Here is a 7,256-nt window from a genome sequence, read left to right as displayed (position 1 = left end):
CATCTCGCTTGCACTTTGTGATTTGCTAATAAATCAATAAAGTTGATAACTGATAATTCAATTTTATAATCATTATATTTTGTAAAACAAATTCACAATTAACTGAAGAATATATGTCACTCAATGGAGAAGTGATAACAACCCGTTGACTTTATTGACAATATACTTTTTTTTTTACAATGTCAATATCATCGCCATGGTTTTTTTTTTTTTTTTTTTTTTTTTTTTTTTTTTTACATGTGTATCGAACTCGGAATGCAGTTGACTGATTTATATTGAGAGAGCCAATGACTGTAATTCGATAGAAAACATCGCAATTGAAAGTAGCGAGCAGACAGGTTTTATACATGTAACACATAAATATGAATGAAACATTCTAATCTGCAACATTTAGTGGTAACTTTAATGTGTATTGTTTACGACTGTAATAATCTCACAGTGATAGAAGTTGTGGATCAGCCATCGTCGTTCGCTTTTTCACATTGATGAAGGACCCGGATGTAAGTCTTTTCCCCTATGACCTTTTAGCCCAACATGACAGCCCAGTCTTAGAAACGAAGGTCACGTATTTTTCGGATACGTCATGATTACGTTCTTAAGCGCCATTAACAGTTCAGATTTTGTGGCACTTCACCTACAGCTGACAAAGTCTCTATACGAGTGGAAAAAAATCAAATGGGACCTAGACAACATACAAACAAACATGTGTCTATAACAAGTATATCATGAATGCATGACTTGTGTAACCAGGTGGGGAATACCTACGAAAACCTATTAGTATCATGTAGTAAAATGAATTCACATTTCATTATCTCGTAATTACGAGAAAAGAGATAATGAAATGTGAAATTATTTTTTTTAATGATACTAATAGGTTTTTGTAAATATCAGGTTCGAGATAAACGAGAAAAGTATGTAAAACTATATAGTTTTTCTATTCACAATACATTGACCGGTGGATATGTAGTAGCACTCGCTCAATCTCTACCCAGAGTTATCGTTCCTTACACTCACATATACCTCTGTTAACGTCTCAACTAAGCAATGTTATTCCACATGTAAATCCACTTCTTTTTTTTTACGGCTAATAAAACTAAGAACTGCTTTATAAAATATTGGGAAAATGTAGGACAAGAAGCTAATTGTAGATTTTTTTGCTTTACTATATATTCTTCATGTACCTATGTATAGGCCTGGTGCAATAGAACAACCCAATATCCACGTTTCAACCCAAATCAATGCTTCTTGTGTCACAAAAAGACTTGCCATCTGCTTAGTATTTATTTATTTACGTATATTTTTGTAACTGAAGTCAAAACCGTACTTTATTTGAGCATACGTGTCATTTTACAAAAATCTTGTAAAACCCTTGAGACGTTGACAGAGGTGCAAGTGAGAGCAAGGAACGACAACTCTGGGTAGAGATTGGCACTCGCTCAGGAGACCCGGGTTCGATTCCAACGCCACGTCAAGCCTTAACGTTCACTCGCCTATGGTCGCGAATTTTTCGGGATTACCTTGAAAACGGAGATCTGCGTTACGACAGGCGTTGGCACGATGAAAAACCCTCACTGATACGGATAGGTCAAAATTTGTGATATTTCACCTAAAGCAAGTTACGTATCTACATGTGTAAAAAAAATTCTCAATGGGACGTTAAACATTAAACAAACAACATTCACCATATTGATTATTGTTTAGACATATTGATTGTTGTTTAGACATATTGATTGTTGTTTAGGCGTATTGATTATCGTTTAGACATATTGATTATTGTTTAGACATATTGATTGTTGTTTAGGCGTATTGATTATCGTTTAGACATATTGATTATTGTTTAGACATATTGATTGTTGTTTAGGCGTATTGATTATCGTTTAGACATATTGATTATTGTTTAGGCGTATTGATTATTGCTTAGGCATATTGATTATTGCTTAGGCAAATTCAAGTGTTTCTGTTAACCTTTATAACAGAGCAAATATATCACAAACACATTTATAGTCTGGTGGATGAAAATGAACACCCCACGTGGATTTTTATAATCTTGAAATATGTTACAATAAACATGAATGAAGATGTTAACAGAGAAAATTTACAAACTCTGTACAATGTGTTAAGGATATCGGTGTTATATCCGACGGGTCAGAATAGTCTCACAGTCAGTGGAATAACAGCAGTGCACAAGACAATTTACAATTCAATGAAAGGTGAAGATAACGAACAGTCATCAATCTCATAACTCCTATAAGCAATACAAAATAGATAAATAGATAGTTGGGTAAACATGGACATCTGGATATACCAGAGGTGAGAGCACTTGCCTAGGAGTGGTAAGCATCCCCTGTCGACCGGTCACACCCGCCGTGAGCCCTATATCTTGATCAGGTAAACGGAATCATCCGTATTAAGGTACCTCACTACACTAAAGCTTATACTCTGGATGACACCACGTCATAAGACGGCGATTTAAATGTTTTGTGAGTATATTTGTATCGATCGGCGTGTTTGTCTATCATCGTAGCTCAGTGGTTAAAGCATTGGAATAGTGAACCGCAGATCTCGAATTCAAATCCGCCAGAGTCTGTTGTTCATATGTGTTGAAATAATATTTTTATCCAAATTTGTATATTTTTTGCATATATACTTATTGTATATCATCATCATATCTTTTAAGATTTGAGAGACTATTTCTGGGTGTAGTGAGCCACCTTAAAATCAGTGTGCCTAACAATCGGTATAAAACACGTCAAATAGCATTTGACCAAGTAATAGGTTGTATCGGCAAACTAGATCGTTATAACGAGCATAGAATTTGCGAAATGCTGACTCTAAACAAGACTGTTGAAACCCTTGCAACATCAACTTGTTTGTCTGTAGCCTGCCTCGATTCAAAAACTGATCATACCCAGAACAAGCTCTTGCGTATCGAAACAGTTGATAGATATAAACACCATATGCAGGTGATAATGGAATATTGCTACATTAATATGGGAAGTTGACGATGGAGAAGCTGAAATCATTCCGTTTATCATAAAGTTGAGTTGTTAGTTTGTTAATATCTATTTTTGATAAAATACGTAGACGTTTTTGAGTACATTCTGCTTCATGAGAATATAAAAACAGGTTAGCTAATAAACGAGCACAATTCGTGCCTATGGAAATTCCAGCAGACTGTTGGAAGATCTGATCACCAAAGACTACGAAGATATTGTCAGTGAGGAACTCCAGCATATTTTTAATTTCAACTTCAGAGTACTTGTGCGTGGAATCAGAGGGTTTTTAACTAAGTAATTTTCCGATGACTGATCACTAGATATGAATATTTCTGTTTTCCATTTTTGTTGAAGTAGCAAATGTCTGTGATGCCAAATAATCTGGTCTTTAGTTTATCGTCAGGAATTGTCGTGTAAAGTGTTGAAAAGTCATACGTTTTGATGCTGTTGAATTGAAAAAAGCTTTGCGGTTTCAAGTTTACTAAAAGTTTAGATTTTTTAATAATCCACATTTGATTAACACCACTTCTGGTATATGTAGTCGCACAGTAAGTTTGAAGCTTCTCCTGTTAATATTTTCATGAGGAGTAAAAATATAGGCTTAGTAGAACACTTACTGGATCCAGCAATTTATCTTTGTAAGGGTTTTTATGAAGTTATAAAAAAGTATAATGCCAGCAGAATGGAATAAATGATGCCCTTTTTGCACTAGATAAACTGATAAATTCATCTATCTATTTTGTATTGCTTGTAGGAGTTATGAGATTGATCACTGTTTGTTATCTTCACCTTTTATGATATAGAATTTCAGAGTTTACAAAGTCTTGTATTGAAATTTAAAATGAAACTTTAAAAAGTGGGGGTTATAGATCAAATATTTTACTTATTGGACAAAATACTGAGTTTATATACACAAATTCGGTAAATCAATTGAGACTTTTATAAGAAACAGTGTTCCGTTTGGAAAAATATATCAACCAAATCAATGAATCACAACATTTGAATTAGTCTCAACTACTTGTATTATAAATTGTAAAATTGAAATATACTTAATTGACAAAATACTATTATTGGATAAAACAGAAACCGTAAGATCATGCAGATTTAGAACTTTTTGATGAAATAATAATTTAGCTACAAAATGTAAGCCCAAATCCTTTTAAAATTTGAATTAACGCTATATTTTTCAAGTGAATAGGGTTTAAGGGGGCATGGACGCGATGTAGGCTGAAAATCTTCAAATTTCATTTTTCCATTTTTATTGTTTACAATGCTTAACTAAAGTATTTCTAATGGTCAATCCAAGTTTGAATTTCAGTTGTAGAGTTACTAGTGAGATACAACATTCACAATATTTCTTATGTAAACAAGGTTCGAGCCATGTTTTTGTTTACATATAGATTGCTTAATAGAAAATAGCATATTTAAAACAAAATGAGATGTAACAAACCCTATAAACTATTTAATCGTGTTCAGAGTTATCTTATAAATTGAAAAATATCTGATTTAAACAAGTGTATCTAACCTATGTCAACAAAAATATTGCATGAACCTTGCTTACATACATGTAACAAAGAATTGTGAGCTCTGTATCTCCCATGTACCACACCAAGAGACATTCAAATCTTTATGACCATTAGGAATACCATAGTTTAGCAATGTAAACATTAAAAATCGAAAAATCAAAATTTCAGCTCAAATCGTGTCCATGCCCCTCTACGTAAGAGATGCATGATATGTTTGGATCATCGGGATCAGAATGGAAAATGTTCATACAAATTTATAGTATCCTGTGCAGCTGTGCTCAAAAGCTGAGGGGCTAACTTGGTTAACGTATTTTAAGTAGATAAAGGTCATTATTCATTCATTTTGATAGCATTTAAAACTTTTTATATCTACATCTATATTGTTAGAAGACGTGGCTATGTATTAATTGTATGCAATGATTGATTTGTATTGCCTACGCTGTGTTGTCACTAGCAGAATAACTGTAAGTAAAATTTAAGTGCAAAAAGATCAAGTTTGCTCAATTACAAGCACTATGACATCAAGTTTTCGTTTTTAATTTCATAAATTCCCCTAAATATAGAAATTGAAACAATGATTCCAAAAACATTGACAATACTACAAAATTCAGAGGCGAACCTCTTTAAATACACTGTAGTCAAATAAATTGATAACTTTATGTCTTACTAAGTAGAGTGCATATTTATGTATCGCCTTTTTCAGACAGCAAAATTCATATATCGCCTTCTCTTTCTCGTGTAGCAAAGTTCATGTGCATGTATCTACTTACTCAGACAATAGAATGTATGTAGGAGTTATGCTTATACATGTAGGAGTTATGAGATTGATCACTGTTCGTTATCTTCACCTTGCATGTATTTAACTTTCTCAGACAACAGAATTCATGCATCGCCTTTCTCAGGTACCAGAATTCATGTATCACATTTCTCAAGCAGCAAAATTCATATATCTACTTTCTTAGACAACATAATTTATGCACCGCGTTCCATTTCTTAAACAGCAGAATTTATGTACATTCATTCATCTCAGGCAGCACAATTCTTAGACGGCACAATTTGTCATACTTATACTCCAACTGCCCTTTCAAAAGATAAAATTCTTCAAAATCATGCTCAGTTTTAGAAACATTTAATATCCCAGTCAATGGAATGGATGAATATGAGTTACTGTACCTATACTAGATTTCTAATCTTCACAAAATCCTTACAAATTAAGATGCATTGCTTGATCCAGTAAATGGTCTTCCAAGCTCCTATTTTGCTCCTCACGAAAATATTAACAGATATGAAGGAGAAACTTCAAACTTCCTGTGCCACAACATATGCTAGAAGTGGTGTAAATCAAATGAAAGGAGGAGATAAAAACTAGTGATCAATCGCATAACTCCTATAAGGAATACAAAATAAAGAGCTGGGCAAACACGGACCCCTGATCATACCAAAGGTGGGATCAGTGCCTAGGATGAGTATGCATCCCCTGTCGATCGGTCACACCCACCGTGATCCCTATATCGTGAATAGGTAAATGGATCAAACAGTAGTCAATATCAGTGTACCAAGAACGACCTAACAATTGGTATGAAACACGTCAGATAGCATTTGACCTAATGATAAATTGTATTGACGAACGAGATCGTTATAACGACCATAGAATTTGCGAAATGCTGACTTTAAACGAGACTGTTGAAACACCTAGAACATCAACTTGTTTGTCAGTAGCCTGCCTTGATTTGAAAACTAACATACGCAGAACCACCTCTTCTGTATCGAATCAGTTGAAAGATATAAACACCATATGCAGGTGATAACGGAATATTCTACATAAATATGGAAAGTTGACGATAGAGAAGCCAAAATCATCCCATTTGTCATAAAGTTGAGTTGTTATTTTGTCGTTAATATCCATTTCCAATAAAATATCTATGTACGAAGAAAATGTGGAGGACTCTGTGGCGTCTTTTATTTCGAGTTCACAGGGATATATTCAATCAACAAATGAATGAAAATAAGATCAGTGTGCCAAGAACGGCCTAACAATCGGTATAAAACACGTCAAATATGATTTGACCAAATGATCGGTTATATTGGCAAATTAGATTGTTATAACGACCATGGAATATGCGAAATGCTGACTTTAAACGAGAATATTGAACTCCCTACAACTTGTTTGTCAGTAGCCTGACTCGATTTAAAAACTGGTCATACTCAGAACAAGCTCTTGCGTATCGAATCAATTGAGAGATATAAACACCATATGCAGGTGATAATGGAAAATTGCTACATAAATATGGGAAGTTGACGATGGAGAAGCTGAAATCATTTTGTTTATCCTAAAGTTGAGTTGTTTGTTTACTGTTAATATCTATTTTCAATGCAATATCTAAGTATGAAACAGAAGTGGACGACTCTGTGGTGTCTTTAACTTCGAGTTCACAGGGATATATCGAATCCACATATGAATGAAAATTATGATTGTTACATGTAATAGATAAAACGTCGTCGATATATCTACTTGTCGAGTTGAAGACCACAGCGAGAGATTTTTTCTTTTCATGTAGAATGTTTTAAATAAATATCTTGCTGTGTCCTACAACTCGACATTTAGAAATTATCATTTTCATTCACATGTCGATTCAATGCAAGGCGAAGATAACGAACAGTGATCAATCTCATAACTCCCATAAGCAATACAAAATAGATAGTTGGGCAAACACGGACCCCTGGACACACCAGA

Source organism: Ostrea edulis, chromosome 9, assembly GCF_947568905.1.
Source record: "Ostrea edulis chromosome 9, xbOstEdul1.1, whole genome shotgun sequence".
Taxonomy (NCBI): domain Eukaryota; kingdom Metazoa; phylum Mollusca; class Bivalvia; order Ostreida; family Ostreidae; genus Ostrea; species Ostrea edulis.
The sequence above is the reverse complement of the archived record's forward strand: the minus strand, read 5'-3'. Positions refer to the sequence as shown.